Raw genomic sequence first — 17019 nt, forward strand, 5'->3', positions numbered from 1 at the left:
TCTATGGTCCCAACATACGTCTATCTAATCTATCACATTGCATAATTCATGTATGACTTGACCTGTTTCTGGCGTATAATTAGCCTTGTGTATCTTTTCACCCATAGCGGTCAGAACTGTTGTTGATTCTTGTATGCCCTGAGGACGCCAGCTGATATAATCTGGCAGAAACACGTTGGCATTATTGATCCATCTATTCTCACCTGTTGTGGTGTTACTTGCATTGTACCCCAGGTGGGTGGTGTCTGTGGGTTGGCTGGGCCCTGCAAAACCCACTGGCACCTTGTATATTATACTCTGACCATTAGATATTCACATAAATTTCACTGGTTATATATATTTTTAGACCTAATTATTAAAAGTTACATTTTAAATATTTGCACATCCCGGACACTAGTCCCCCCATATCTTTGATATGGATAACTTCAGCCAGGTGTCAGAGAGATAACAGCATAATAGATCCAGGTAATGGTAGGCGTATTCATCACGTGCTGCAATCTATAGAGAAGGGTGCCAAGGGAGATCCAGCTGCATCATCAGAACAGTTAAGAATAACAGAGTACCAGGGAACAGGAGATCAAAATGATAACAAAAACGCAATAGGTAGGATCAGACTATACTTACCAGGATCGGTGCGGAGGCTGGGGGAGAGAAGCCAGTCAAAAGCCGGGGAGAAGTAAGCAAATGGAATAGTGAACTGCGTCGCTGGAGGAAGCTGAGAGTGGAGAGATCCATCTATATTTTAAGCATCCCGGCCAGATGTGACGCACATTCGAAGGAGGAGGAAGAAACGGTAGTACGTCACAACAGGGACGAGCGGCTGAGGTGGAGTGGAGAATGAAAGTAGCGCATAGAGAGCCAAGGGGAGATAGAAAGGCTATACAGGGCAATGGTAGAACTGAAGATAAAAAGGGGATATATGGAGAAGAGTAGAGATAATGGGATAACAAGGGAAATGTAAATGTAAAGGTGTAATAAGAGAAAATAGAAGGGGTATGGAAAGAATGGGTGAATGAATGAAAATAGAGGAGAAATCGGTAAAAAGAACTTAGAGTAGAAAGGGGAAATAGGGGAGAGAATTAAATGAAGTAAGGGTAAAAGGGGGAAAATTGTGGAGCTAAAATTAAAAGATGGGGAAAAAATGAGAAAGAAGAAGGAGAAAGAGAAAAGGGCATAAGGAGAGAATAGAAAAGGAAGGGGAAAAATAAAGGGTGTACTGTAAACCAAAAAGAATTAGAAGGCAAAGGATACAATGGTGATGTGATCCAGCAACTTCCACTGCAAATTAAGTGGCCTAAAAAACTAAATGACAATTAGTATGGTACAAGATAATAATAAAAGAGATTTAAAAAGATTCATGTAAATTGAGTGATCTCATATTCCCTGTTTAATCCCCAGGGTTCTAGTGTTTGCAATGTATGAATCCAGAACGCTTCTCTTTTTTTCAATAACTTAATCCTGTTGCCACCTCTTCTCGGTCTAGGGATATGTTCTAATATTTGGAGTTTCAGTTGTGATATAGAATGTCCTGCTAAGGGATAGGTAAGAGGCCATTTTGTCTTCGGATAGTGGATTTGTGTTTGGAAATGTGGTCCCCAATGTGTTGAGTGGTTTCCCCTATGTAGGCTAAACTGCAAGGACATTTTATTATATACACCACAAAGGATGAATCGCAAGTATGGAAGCCTCTGATTCGGTAAGGTTTGCCAGAGAGGGCATGGTAGACGTTGTCACCTTTGGACACATTGCTACACTGTGAGCAATGAAGGCAGGGGTATGTGCCATTTTTCTGTGTGCCAAGGAATCTTTGGCGGGGTACAGTGGAACTCCCTATGTTTGCTCTGATGAATTGGTCCCTGATGTTTTGTGGGCGTTTGAAACAGGGTAAAAATGGATTTCGAGATTCCCTAACATTGGGGTATATGCCTGAGTCAGAAGGGACCAGTGTTTCTGAATAACCCCATAAATTTTATAAGTATATAAGTATAGGGATGGTGCATGTGAACAAAAGCAAGTCTATCCTGATTGGATGTTTTGTCTCTAGGTGTTCTAGGTTAATGGCAGGAGTCAAGGATTTTTTGGGGGTAACCTCGTTGATCAAATTTATTGGTCATTTTATCCAGTCTAGTTTCTTTTATGGAATCACATGTAACTATATGTTTGACTCTGTCAAACTGAGAAATCAGAAGTGTGGTGAGATGGTAACTGGTGTAGTGTAGGAGATTATTGCAATCCGTGGGTTTGATGTATAGATCCGTGCTCAGGGTGCCTTCATTGTCAAGATGTACCATGGTATTCGAGGAAGCTGACTAAGTTGTAACTGTAATGGATAGTAGATTTTAATTCCATCCAAATACTGTTAATATAATTATAGAATGATAGTAAAGTGTCAAGGGGACCCTCCCAGATACAGAAAACGTTGTCTATATATATTTTCCAGATTTTGGCGTGCTGTTGGAAGTTGCTGTCAGTGTGGATGTAATGGTCCTCAAAGTCAGCCATGTATGTATTGGCATAAGGGGGGGGCTACATTGGACCCTATTGTGGTGCCTTGAGTTTGGAGGTAGAATGTGTCTTGGAATGAGAAGGTGTTATTACACAGGACAATGTCGAGTAGTGAGTTACAGAGATCTCTGCATGATGGTGATAGATCAGATGCACGTACATCAGGGCACCTACTTTTTTCATCAAATTTCAAATCTTCTGACTTTCAAGCCCTGCAATCCCTCAAAAATGACAGAACCATTGTCATAAAGCCAGAATATAAAGGGGGCGCCATAGTCTATAGAGTCCTTGATAGTGACCCTACCCAGTCTATCTCTAAAAATATTTCTACAACAGTGGACATATTTCTAACAGCTGGTGTGATAGACCAAAAAATCTGTGACTTCCTCATCAATAAGAATCCTATTACTCCGGTCCTATACACACTCCTCAAAATACACAAAAATCTGATAAAACCACCTGGCAGACCCATCGTAGCCTCTACTGACTCCATCTTGTAACCTCTTTCCATACTACTTGAAAAAATTCTAACAACTTTGGTACGCAAAACTACTTCCTTATTACTGGATACAGGCACCTTCCTTGACCTCATTAAGAACATACATCGAGTACCCTCACAAACTCTACTAGTGACTTTCAATGTAAACAGCCTGTAAACTTCCATTCAACATGAAAAAGATCTATCTGTAGTCCCCCGCTTACTCCTCAAATCTGATCTATCACCATAATGCATAGATCTCTGCAACTCACTACTCGACATTGTCCTGTGTAATATCTTCTTCTTATTCCAAGACACATTCTACCTCCAAACTCAAGGCACCACAATGGGGTCCAATGTAGCCCCTCCTTATGCCAATTCATACATGGCCAACTTCGAGGATCATTACATCTACACTGACAGCAACATCCAACAGCATGCCAAAATCTGGAAAAGATATACAGACAACGTATTCTCTATCTGAGAGGGTCCCCTTGACACTTTACTATCATTCCATAATCATAGTAACAGTATTTGGTCAGAATTACAATTTACCATCCATTACTGTTACAACTCATTCAGCTTCCTTGATACCTTGGTACATCTTGACAATGAAGGCACCCTGAGCACGGATCATACATCAAACCCACCGACTGCAATAATCTCCTACACTACACCAGTTACCATCTCAAATCTACTCTCACTTCCGATTTCTCAGTTTGACAGAGTCAAACATATAGTTACGTGTGATTCCATAAAAAAAAAAATAGACCGGACGAAATGACCAATAAAATTGAGCAACGAGGTTACCCCAAAAAAGTCTTTGACTCTTGCCGTCAACCTAGAACACCCAGAGACAAAACATCCAATCAGGATAGACTTGCTTTTGTTCACACGTACCATCCCATACAAATGTATGATGTTATTCGGAAACACTGGTCCCTTCTGAATCAAGCATACCCCAATGTTAGGGAATTTCGAAATCCCTTTTTACCCTGTTTCAAACGCCCACAAAACATCAGGGACCAACTCATCAGAGCAAACATAGGGAGTTCCACTGTACCCCGCCAAAGATTCATTGGCACACAGAAAAATGGCACATACCCCTGCCTTCATTGCTCACAGTGTAGCAATGTGTCCAAAGGTGACAAAGTCTACCATGCCCTGTCTGGCAAACCATACTGAACCAGAGCCTTCCATACTTGTGATTCATTCTTTGTGGTGTATATAATAAAATGCCCTTGCAGTTTAGCCTACAACACCACTCAACACATTAGGGACCACATTTCCAAACACAAATCCACTATCCGAAGACAAAATGGTCTCTTACCTATCCCCCATCACTTCCTATCAGTAGAACATTCTATATCACAACTGAAATTCCAAATATTAGAACATATGCCTAGATCGAGAAGAGGTGGAGGATTAAGTTATTGAAAAAAAGAGAAGCGTTCAGGATTCTTACATTGCAAACACTAGAACCCCGGAGATTAAACAGGGAATACGAGATCACTCAATTTACATGAATCTTGTACCATACTAATTGTCATTTTGTTTTTTAGGCCACTTAATTTGATGTGGAGGTTGCTGGATCACATCACCATTGTATCCTTTGTGCTCTCATTTTTTTGGTTTACAGTACACCCTTTATTTTTCCCCTTCCTTTTCTATTCTCTCGTTATCCCTGTTACGCCGAGCGCTCCGGGTCCCCGCTCCTCCCCGGAGCGCTCGCTACACTCTCGCTACTGCAGCGCTCCGGTCAGATCCACTGACCCGGTGCGCTGCGATACCGCCTCCAGCCGGGATGCGATTCGCGATGCGGGTGGCGCCCGCTCGCGATGCGCACCCCGGCTCCCGTACCTGACTCGCTCTCCGTCGGTCCTGTCCCGGCGCGCGCGGCCCCGCTCCCTAGGGCGCGCGCGCGCCGGGTCTCTGCGATTTAAAGGGCCACTGCGCCGCTGATTGGCGCAGTGGTTCTAATTAGTGTGTTCACCTGTGCACTCCCTATTTATACCTCACTTCCCCTGCACTCCCTCGCCGGATCTTGTTGCCATTGTGCCAGTGAAAGTGTTTCCTTGTGTGTTCCTAGCCTGTGTTCCAGACCTCCTGCCGTTGCCCCTGACTACGATCCTTGCTGCCTGCCCCGACCTTCTGCTACGTCCGACCTTGCTTCTGTCTACTCCCTTGTACCGCGCCTATCTTCAGCAGTCAGAGAGGTTGAGCCGTTGCTAGTGGATACGACCTGGTCACTACCGCCGCAGCAAGACCATCCCACTTTGCGGCGGGCTCTGGTGAAAACCAGTAGTGACTTAGAACCGGTCCACTAGCACGGTCCACGCCAATCCCTCTCTGGCACAGAGGATCCACCTCCTGCCAGCCGGCATCGTGACAGTAGATCCGGCCATGGATCCCGCTGACGTTCCTCTGCCAGTTGTCGCCGACCTCACCACGGTGGTCGCCCAGCAGTCACAACAGATAGCGCAACAAGGCCACCAGCTGTCTCAACTGACCGTGATGCTACAGCAGCTACTACCACAGCTTCAGCAATCATCTCCTCCGCCAGCTCCTGCACCTCCTCCGCAGCGAGTGGCCACTCCATGCCTACGACTATCCTTGCCGGATAAATTTGATGGGGACTCTAAATTTTGCCGTGGCTTTCTTTCCCAATGTTCCCTGCACTTGGAGATGATGTCGGACCAGTTTCCTACTGAAAGGTCTAAGGTGGCTTTCGTAGTCAGCCTTCTGTCTGGAAAAGCTCTGTCATGGGCCACACCGCTCTGGGACCGCAATGACCCCGTCACTGCCTCTGTACACTCCTTCTTCTCAGAAATTCGAAGTGTCTTTGAGGAACCTGCCCGAGCCTCTTCTGCTGAGACTGCCCTGTTGAACCTGGTCCAGGGTAATTCTTCCGTTGGCGAGTACGCCGTACAATTCCGTACTCTTGCTTCCGAACTATCCTGGAATAATGAGGCCCTCTGCGCGACCTTTAAAAAAGGCCTATCCAGCAACATTAAAGATGTTCTGGCCGCACGAGAAATCCCTGCTAACCTACATGAACTCATTCATCTAGCCACTCGCATTGACATGCATTTTTCCGAAAGGCGTCAGGAGCTCCGCCAGGATATGGACTTTGTTCGCACGAGGCGTTTTCTCTCCCCGGCTCCTCTCTCCTCTGGTCCCCTGCAATCCGTTCCTGTGCCTCCCGCCGTGGAGGCTATGCAGGTCGACCGGTCTCGCCTGACACCTCAAGAGAGGACATGACGCCGCATGGAGAATCTCTGCCTGTACTGTGCCGGTACCGAACACTTCCTGAAGGATTGTCCTATCCGTCCTCCTCGCCTGGAAAGACGTACGCTGACTCCGCACAAAGGTGAGACAGTCCTTGATGTCAACTCTGCTTCTCCACGTCTTACTGTGCCTGTGCGGATATCTGCCTCTACCTTCTCCTTCTCTACTATGGCCTTCTTGGATTCCGGATCTGCAGGAAATTTTATTCTGGCCTTTCTCATCAACAGGTTCAACATCCCGGTGACCAGTCTCGCCAGACCCCTCTACATCAATTGTGTTAACAATGAAAGATTGGACTGTACCATACGTCTCCGCACGGAGCCCCTCCTAATGTGCATCGGACCTCATCACGAGAAAATTGAGTTTTTGGTCCTCCCCAATTGCACTTCCGAAATTCTCCTTGGACTACCCTGGCTTCAACACCATTCCCCAACCCTGGATTGGTCCACTGGAGAGATCAAGAGTTGGGGTCCCTCTTGTTTCAAGGACTGCCTTAAACCGGTTCCCAGTACTCCTTGCCGTGACTCTTTGGTTCCCCCTGTAACCGGTCTCCCTAAGGCCTATATGGACTTTGCGGATGTTTTTTGCAAAAAACAAGCTGAGACTCTACCTCCTCACAGGCCTTATGACTGTCCTATTGACCTCCTCCCGGGCACTACTCCACCCCGGGGCAGAATTTATCCTCTCTCTGCCCCAGAGACTCTTGCTATGTCTGAGTACATCCAGGAAAATTTAAAAAAGGGCTTTATCCGCAAATCCTCCTCTCCTGCCGGAGCCGGATTTTTCTTTGTGTCCAAAAAAGATGGCTCCCTACGTCCTTGCATTGACTACCGCGGTCTTAATAAAATCACGGTAAAGAACCGCTACCCCCTACCTCTCATCTCTGAACTATTTGATCGCCTCCAAGGTGCCCACATCTTTACCAAACTGGATTTAAGAGGTGCTTATAATCTCATCCGCATCAGAGAGGGGGATGAATGGAAAACGGCATTTAACACTAGAGATGGACACTTTGAGTATCTGGTCATGCCCTTTGGCCTGTGCAACGCCCCTGCCGTCTTCCAAGACTTTGTTAATGAAATTTTTCGTGACCTCTTATACTCCTGTGTTGTTGTATATCTGGACGATATCCTGATTTTTTCTGCCAATCTAGAAGAACACCGCCAGCATGTCCGTATGGTTCTTCAAAGACTTCGTGACAATCAACTTTATGCCAAGATGGAGAAATGTCTGTTTGAATGCCAATCTCTTCCTTTCCTAGGATACTTGGTCTCTGGCCAGGGACTACAAATGGATCCAGACAAACTCTCTGCCGTCTTAGATTGGCCACGCCCCTCCGGACTCCGTGCTATCCAACGTTTTTTGGGGTTCGCCAATTATTACAGACAATTTATTCCACATTTTTCTACCATTGTGGCTCCTATCGTGGCTTTAACCAAAAAGAATGCCAATCCTAAGTCATGGCCTCCTCAAGCGGAAGACGCCTTTAAACAGCTCAAGTCTGCCTTTTCTTCAGCTCCCCTGCTCTCCAGACCTGACCCATCTAAACCCTTCCTATTGGAGGTTGATGCCTCCTCAGTAGGAGCTGGAGCGGTCCTTCTACAAAAAAATTCTTCCGGGCATGCTGTTACTTGTGGTTTTTTTTCTAGGACCTTCTCTCCGGCGGAGAGGAACTACTCCATCGGGGATCGAGAGCTTCTAGCCATTAAATTAGCACTTGAGGAATGGAGGCATCTGCTGGAGGGATCAAGATTTCCAGTTATTATTTACACCGATCACAAGAACCTCTCCTATCTCCAGTCTGCCCAACGGCTGAATCCTCGCCAGGCCAGGTGGTCTCTGTTCTTTGCCCGATTTAATTTTGAAATTCACTTTCGGCCTGCCGATAAGAACAGCCTTGGTCTCTGATTGGTATGGACTTTATTACAGACTTACCCCCATCCCGTGGCAACACTGTTGTTTGGGTGGTCGTTGATCGATTCTCCAAAATGGCACATTTCATCCCTCTTCCTGGTCTTCCTTCAGCGCCTCAGTTGGCAAAACAATTTTTTGTACACATTTTTCGTCTTCACGGGTTGCCCACGCAGATCGTCTCGGATAGAGGCGTCCAATTCGTGTCAAAATTCTGGAGGGCTCTCTGTAAACAACTCAAGATTAAATTAAACTTTTCTTCTGCATATCATCCTCAATCCAATGGGCAAGTAGAAAGAATTAACCAGGTCTTGGGTGATTATTTACAGCATTTTGTTTCCTCCCGCCAGGATGACTGGGCAGATCTTCTACCATGGGCCGAATTCTCGTATAACTTCAGAATCTCTGAATCTTCCTCCAAATCCCCATTTTTCGTGGTGTACGGCCGTCACCCTCTTCCCCCCCTCCCTACTCCCTTGCCCTCTGGTTTGCCCGCTGTGGATGAAATATCTCGTGATCTTTCCACCATATGGAAAGAGACCCAAAATTCTCTCTTACAGGCTTCATCACGCATGAAGAAGTTTGCTGATAAAAAAAGAAGAGCTCCCCCCATTTTTTCTCCTGGAGACAAGGTATGGCTCTCCGCTAAATATATCCGCTTCCGTGTCCCTAGCTACAAATTGGGACCACGCTATCTTGGTCCTTTCAAAATTTTGTGCCAGATTAATCCTGTCTCTTACAAACTTCTTCTTCCTCCTTCTCTTCGTATTCCTAATGCCTTTCACGTTTCTCTTCTTAAACCACTCATCATCAACCGTTTCTCTCCCAAACTTGTTTCTCCCACTCCTGTTTCCGGCTCCTCGGACATCTTCTCCATAAAGGAGATACTGGCCTCCAAGAAGGTCAGAGGGAAAACTTTTTTTTTAGTCGATTGGGAGGGTTGTGGTCCTGAAGAGAGATCCTGGGAACCTGAGGACAATATCCTAGACAAAAGTCTGCTCCTCAGGTTCTCAGGCTCTAAGAAGAGGGGGAGACCCAAGGGGGGGGGGTACTGTTACGCCGAGCGCTCCGGGTCCCCGCTCCTCCCCGGAGCGCTCGCTACACTCTCGCTACTGCAGCGCTCCGGTCAGATCCACTGACCCGGTGCGCTGCGATACCGCCTCCAGCCGGGATGCGATTCGCGATGCGGGTGGCGCCCGCTCGCGATGCGCACCCCGGCTCCCGTACCTGACTCGCTCTCCGTCGGTCCTGTCCCGGCGCGCGCGGCCCCGCTCCCTAGGGCGCGCGCGCGCCGGGTCTCTGCGATTTAAAGGGCCACTGCGCCGCTGATTGGCGCAGTGGTTCTAATTAGTGTGTTCACCTGTGCACTCCCTATTTATACCTCACTTCCCCTGCACTCCCTCGCCGGATCTTGTTGCCATTGTGCCAGTGAAAGCGTTTCCTTGTGTGTTCCTAGCCTGTGTTCCAGACCTCCTGCCATTGCCCCTGACTACGATCCTTGCTGCCTGCCCCGACCTTCTGCTACGTCCGACCTTGCTTCTGTCTACTCCCTTGTACCGCGCCTATCTTCAGCAGTCAGAGAGGTTGAGCCGTTGCTAGTGGATACGACCTGGTCACTACCGCCGCAGCAAGACCATCCCGCTTTGCGGCGGGCTCTGGTGAAAACCAGTAGTGACTTAGAACCGGTCCACTAGCACGGTCCACGCCAATCCCTCTCTGGCACAGAGGATCCACCTCCTGCCAGCCGGCATCGTGACAATCCCCTTTTCTCTTTCTCCTTCTACCTAATTTTTTCCCCATCTTTTCATTTTAGCTCCCCAATTTTCTTCTCTATATATATATCCCCTTTTACCCATTCTCTCCATATGGCATCTCTTTTCTCTTATTACACCTTCACATTTACATTTCCCTTGTTATCCCATTATCTCTAATCTTCTCCATATATCCCCTTCTTATCTTCAGTTCTACCATTGCCCTGTATAGCCTTAATATCTCCCCCTTGGCTCTCTATGCGCTACTTTCATTCTCTTCTACGCTGGGACACTCCCCAGGGCGCATGTCCATGTTCCACACTGCGCTCCACCTCAGCGTTGGGACGGGCTGCGCGTCCCTGTTGTGACGTACTTCCGATTCTTCCACCTCCTCCGATTGCACGCACATACCGGGCTGGAGGTCCCATCACATCCGGCCGGGAAGCTTAAAAGATAGACAGATCTCTCCACTCTCAGTTTCCTCCAGCGACTCAGTTCGCTATTCCATTTGCTCACTTCTCCCCGGCTTTTGACTGGCTTCTCTCCCCCAGCCTCCGCAGCGATCCTGGTAAGTATAGTCTGATCCTACCTATTGCGTTTTTGTTATCATTTTGATCTGCTATTGCCTGGTTCTCTGTTATTCTTAACTGTTATGATGATGCAGCTGGATCTGCCTGGGCACCATTCTCTATAGATTGCAGCACGTGATGAATATGCCTACCATTACCTGGATCTATTATATGATATATAGATACAGTATCCATATGTAAGATTTTTTTCCCATATTATTTTCCATGTTTAGAAAATGTCCACAGATTACTATATTTCCTGATCACATATGTGCGCATTGATATGGATACCTTCCTATGTACTATGAAATATAATAGGGAACATACATATATATTTACCTATTATATATTAACAGCTTTGCATTTACCTTTTCTCCAGCATGATAAGCTTTTTTTTTGCCTTATGAGATTTATTTATTATTTTTCTACTATCTATTCTGTTTACCATTGTACAGTATAATATCGCCAAACTACTGTAGTTTGATGACATAAGCTATGTACCTATTATTTTGTCATCTTATATTGAATTTTGTTTTGTTTTACTAACTATTACCACAGTACTTTGAGGAAGGTCCTGGAGGACCGAAATGTCAGTACTGTTTTTTGTGGATTGCATAGTAAAAATTATAAGTTATCACCCAGCAATATGAGTGCTAAGTTTCTATTTCTATGTTATTAGATCTTGTCTCTGAGCTCTAGCCCCACCCACTGTGTGATGTCATCTCTATGCCCAGCCCCTCCAGCCTACATCACCATCTCCCTGTCATATATACACATGTATCTTTTTTGGGACATTTAGGGTAGAGTGATGTGTCTACACAATGCTACTGTAACGCCGAGCGCTCCGGGTCCCGCTGCTTCCCCGGAGCGCTCGCGGCGTTACTCTGCTTGCAGCGCTGCGGTCGGCGCTGCTGACCGAGAGCGCTGCTACCCTGTCACCGGAGGGGATGCGATCCGTGGGACGGGACATGCCCGTTCACGGATCGCATCCCATGTCCCTTCTCACCCGCTCCATCCTTCCTCTGTCCCTGCCCGGCGCGCGTGGCCCCGCTCTCTAGGGCGCGCGCGCGCCGGCTCTCTGAAATTTAAAGGGCCAGTGCACCACGAATTGGTGCCTGGTCCAATCTAGTCTAATCACTGTTTCCCCTATAAAACATCACTTCCCCTTCCTGTCCCTGCCGGATCTTGTTGCCTAGTTCCTAGTGAAAGCGTTCCAGTATGTCCTTGCCTGTGTTTCCAGAATCTCTGCTGTTGCCCCTGACTACGAACCTTGCCGCCTGCCCTGACCTTTCTGCTACGTCTGACCTTGCCTTGCCTTGTCCTTTTGTACCGCGCCATCTCAGCCGCCAGAGAGGTTGAGTCGCTACTGGGAGGAACGACCTGGGGGTTACCTGCCGCAGCAAGTCCATCCCGCTTTGCGGCGGGCTCTGGTGAATACCAGTAACCCCTTAGACTCCGTTCCCCTGGTACGGCCCACGCCATCACCTCTCTGGTTCAGAGGATCCACTTCCAGTGTCCTCACCTTCCGCCAACCCGGATCCTGACAGTAGATCCGGCCATGGATTCCGCTGAGGTGCCGCTACCTAGCCTTGGATACCTTTCCTCCTTTGTGGCCCAACAGTCTCAACAAGTAGTCCAACAAGGACATCAGTTGTCACAACTGACTGCAATGGTTCAGCAACTTCTGCCTCTACAGCCATCTTCTCCACCAGTTCCTCAACTGCAAGCTGCCGCTTCCAGCACCAGAGTCCGTCTTTCTCTTCCGGATAAGTTTGATGGGGATTCTAAGTTGTGCCGTGGCTTCCTGACCCAATGTTCTCTGCACTTGGAGCTATTGGCTGACCAGTTTCCCACGGAACGGTCTAAGGTGGCATTCGTGGTCAGCTTATTCTCTGGAAAGGCGTTGTCTTGGGCCACTCCGCTTTGGGACCGCAACGATCCTGCCACCGCTTCAGTCCAAACCTTCTTCTCAGAAATACGCTCTGTTTTTGAGGAACCAGCCCGGGTTTCTTCTGCCGAGACGGCCTTGTTGAATCTTGTTCAAGGAAACTCTTCAGTGGGCGATTACGCCATTCAGTTCCGGACTCTTGCCTCAGAATTAGCCTGGAATAATGAGGCTCTCTGCGCGACCTTCAAGAAGGGTTTATCCAGCCACATCAAAGATGTTCTGGCCGCACGAGAGATACCCTCAACCCTGTCTGAACTAATCCATTTGGCCACCCGCATTGATATGCGTTTTTCAGAAAGGCGACAGGAGCTACGCCAAGAAAAGGATCTCGTTCACACCAGGCGGTTTCCCCGCCCAACACCTCTCTTCCAGCATCCGCTGCAACCTGTGACTGTGCCTTCTGCCGAGGAGGCTATGCAAGTGGATCGGTCTCGCCTGACCCAATTTGAGAGGACTTGCCGCAGGAATGAGAACCTTTGCCTTTACTGTGCGAGCTCCAAGCATTTCCTGAAGGACTGTTCTATTCGTCCTCCACGTCTGGGAAGAAGCATGCATCTAGTAAACGTGGGAGAGGCGTTACTGGGTGTGGATTCTACCTCTCCACGCTTAACTATTCCTGTACGGATTTCTTTGCCTGCTAAATCTGCCTTTTCTGCCGTGGCCTTTCTGGACTCAGGTTCAACAGGTAACTTCATTGAGGCCTCATTAGTCAACAGATTCAACATCCCTGTGACCCGTCTCGACAAGCCTCTCTTCATTTCTTCTGTCAGTGGACAGAATCTGGACTGTACCGTGTGCTATCGCACTGTGCCCTTGCGCATGAATGTAGGTGTCCTGCATCATGAGAAGATTGAATTTTTTGTGCTTCCCAACTGTACTTCTCAAGTTTTACTAGGCTTGCCTTGGCTCCAGCTCCACTCTCCTACTCTCGACTGGTCTTCTGGGGACATTAGAAGTTGGGGTCCTACCTGTCACCTGCGATTCCTTAAGACCTTACCCATCAGTCAAGTAACCATCGCTTCTTCTCTGCCAGGCCTGCCTAAGGCCTACCAGGACTTTTCCGATGTTTTTTGTAAAAAGCAAGCAGAGGTCTTACCTCCACACAGACCCTTTGACTGCCCTATTGACTTGCTTCCTGGTACTTCTCCACCGCGTGGCAGGATTTTTCCGCTCTCTGCCCCAGAGACCCAAGCCATGTCCGAGTATATTCAAGAAAATCTAAAAAAAGGATTTATCAGGAAATCTTCGTCTCCTGCTGGAGCAGGATTCTGCTTCGTTGCTGAGAAAGATGGAACCCTACGCCCATGCATCGATTACCGCGGTTTAAATAAAATTAACGTTAAGAATCGTTACCCACTCCCCCTCATCTCTGAATTGTTTGACCGTCTGCGGGGAGCGAAAATTTTTACCAAACTCGATCTAAGAGGGGCTTATAATCTTATCCGTATACGTGAAGGAGACGAGTGGAAAACTGCATTCAACACCCGTGACGGACATTTTGAGTATCTTGTCATGCCTTTCGGCCTTTACAACGCCCCAGCAGTTTTCCAGGACTTTGTCAATGAGATTTTTCGTGACTTGCTATATACTTGTGTAGAGGTCTACCTGGATGACATTCTTATTTTTTCTTCTAACCCTGAGGAACATCGCCTCCATGTCCGTCAGGTGTTACAGCGCCTACGCAAAAATCACCTTTACGCTAAGATAGAAAAGTGTCTCTTTGAACGCAGTAGTCTACCTTTCTTGGGTTACATTGTGTCCAGCCAAGGCCTTCAAATGGATCCTGTCAAACTCTCTGCGGTTCTGGATTGGCCACGCCCCTCTGGATTGCGAGCTATCCAACCCTTCCTCGGGTTCGCTAATTACTATCGTCAATTTATTTCCCACTTCTCCACCATCGTTGCTCCTATTGTAGCGTTGACCAAAAAGGACGCGAACCCGAGGTCCTGGCCATCTATGGCGGAGGAGTCCTTTAATCTGCTCAAGGCTGCCTTCGCTTCTGCACCTGTCCTGTCCAGGCCTGACCCCTCAAAGCCTTTTATCCTTGAAGTAGATGCTTCTTCTGTTGGTGCCGATGCCGTTTTAACTCAAAAGACCACTTCTGGGAAAAATCGCACATGTGGCTTTTTCTCCAAGACCTTCTCTCCTGCAGAAAAAAATTATTCGATTGGAGATCGTGAGCTTTTAGCTATTAAATTGGCACTCGAGGAGTGGAGACATCTTTTAGAAGGCTCCCTGCATCCCATCATCATTTACACGGACCATAAAAATTTATCGTATCTCCAGACTGCCCAGCGATTAAATCCTCGCCAAGCTAGATGGACATTGTTTTTTGCCCGCTTCAATTTTGAAATTCATTTTCGTCCAGCTGACAAGAACGTTAGAGCTGACGCACTATCACGTTCCACCAATGTTTCCGAATCTGAAGCCCCTCCACAGCACATCATACCTCCTGAGTGTCTCATCTCTTCTGCTCCTACCACTCTTGTGCAAGTTCCTCCAGGGAAGACCTTTGTACCTTCACGCCTTCGCCACAAAATTCTTAAATGGGGTCATTCTTCTCTTTTGGCCGGACATGCTGGTGTCAAGAAGTCGGAGCAGTTGATTTCCAGACACTATTGGTGGCCCACCTTGCAGAAGGATGTGACTGATTTTGTTCGGGCTTGTACTACCTGTGCCCGTGACAAGACTCCACCCCAGAAGCCGGCAGGTCTCCTCCTTCCTTTACCTGTACCTGAACAGCCATGGTCCCATATTGATATGGACTTCATCACCGATCTGCCACCTTCCCGCAATAATACAGTCATCTGGGTGGTCGTTGATCGTTTTTCTAAAATGGCTCATTTTGTTCCTCTGCCGGGTCTTCCTTCTGCGCCTCAATTGGCGAAACAATTTTTTCTTCATATTTTTTGATTCCACAGGCTTCCCACGCACATCGTTTCAGACAGAGGCGTCCAGTTTGTTTCTAAATTTTGGAGGGCACTCTGCAGTCAATTAAAAATCAAACTAAATTTTTCTTCTGCTTACCACCCTCAATCCAACGGTCAAGTGGAAAGAGTAAATCAGATACTTGGTGACTACCTGCGACATTTTGTCTCCTCTCGCCAAGACGATTGGGTGGACCTCTTGCCCTGGGCTGAATTTTCGTACATTTTTAAAAACTCTGAGTCTTCTTCCAAATCCCCATTTTTTGTGGTGTACGGCCGTAACCCGCTTCCCCCTTTCCCTATCCCCACTTCCTCTGGGGTTCCTGCCGTTGATGAATTGACGCAAGATTTTTCTTCCATTTGGCGTGAGACTCAAAAATCGCTTCTACTGGCCTCATCTCGAATGAAGGTGCATGCTGATAAAAAGAGAAGGGTTCCTCCGGTATTTTCCCCTTGTGACAAGGTATGGCTTTCTGCTAAGTATATTCGATTCCGTGTACCCAGTTACAAGTTGGGCCCCCGATTTTTAGGGCCTTTCAAAGTCAAAAAACAAATCAACCCTGTCTCTTACCAACTTCATCTGCCCCCCTCTCTCAGTATTCCTAACTCCTTCCATGTCTCTCTACTCAAACCTGTTGTTCTTAACCGCTATTCTCCCAAAGTCATTCTTCCTGCTCCTGTCTCTGGATCCTCTGATATCTTCTCTGTGAAAGAGATCCTCGCCTCCAGGGTTGTCCGAGGTAAAAGATTTTTTCTTGTTGATTGGGAGAATTGTGGCCCCGAAGAGAGGTCCTGGGAACCCGATATTAATATCCTTGATAAGGAACTCATTCGTAGATTTCTGGGTTCCAAAAAGAAGGGGAGACCCAAGGGGGGGGGGGTACTGTAACGCCGAGCGCTCCGGGTCCCGCTGCTTCCCCGGAGCGCTCGCGGCGTTACTCTGCTTGCAGCGCTCCGGTCGGCGCTGCTGACCAAGAGCGCTGCTACCCTGTCACCGGAGGGGATGCGATCCGTGGGACGGGACGTGCCCGTTCACGGATCGCATCCCATGTCCCTTCTCACCTGCTCCGTCCTTCCTCTGTCCCTGCCCCGCTCTCTAGGGTGCGCGCGCCGGCTCTCTGAAATTTAAAGGGCCAGTGCACCACTAATTGGTGCCTGGTCCAATCTAGTCTAATCACTGTTTCCCCTATAAAACATCACTTCCCCTTCCTGTCCCTGCCGGATCTTGTTGCCTAGTGCCTCGTGAAAGCGTTCCAGTGTGTCCTTGCCTGTGTTTCCAGAATCTCTGCTGTTGCCCCTGACTACGAACCTTGCCGCCTGCCCTGACCTTTCTGCTACGTCTGACCTTGCCTTGCCTTGTCCTTTTGTACCGCGCCATCTCAGCCGCCAGAGAGGTTGAGTCGCTACTGGGAGAAACGACCTGGGGGTTACCTGCCGCAGCAAGTCCATCCCGCTTTGTGGCGGGCTCTGGTGAATACCAGTAACCCCTTAGACTCCGTTCCCCTGGTACGGCCCACGCCATCACCTCTCTGGTTCAGAGGATCCACTTCCAGTGTCCTCACCTTCCGCCAACCCGGATCCTGACAGCTACCTTGTTCTAAACTTTGCCACAAGCAGAGGAGCAGTCAGGGAATAAAAAGCA

At 47.9% G+C, this 17019-nt stretch overlaps 1 protein-coding gene across 4 annotated transcripts in view; it reads left to right on the forward strand.

Annotated features, from left to right (window-relative positions):
- SLC4A5 (solute carrier family 4 member 5) overlaps window positions 1–17019 on the forward strand; it is a 193694-nt gene that overhangs the window by 116453 nt on the left and 60222 nt on the right. The gene's annotated exons all lie outside the window — the stretch shown is intronic.

Source organism: Hyla sarda, chromosome 4 (assembly GCF_029499605.1).
Source record: "Hyla sarda isolate aHylSar1 chromosome 4, aHylSar1.hap1, whole genome shotgun sequence".
In the NCBI taxonomy this organism is placed as follows: domain Eukaryota; kingdom Metazoa; phylum Chordata; class Amphibia; order Anura; family Hylidae; genus Hyla; species Hyla sarda.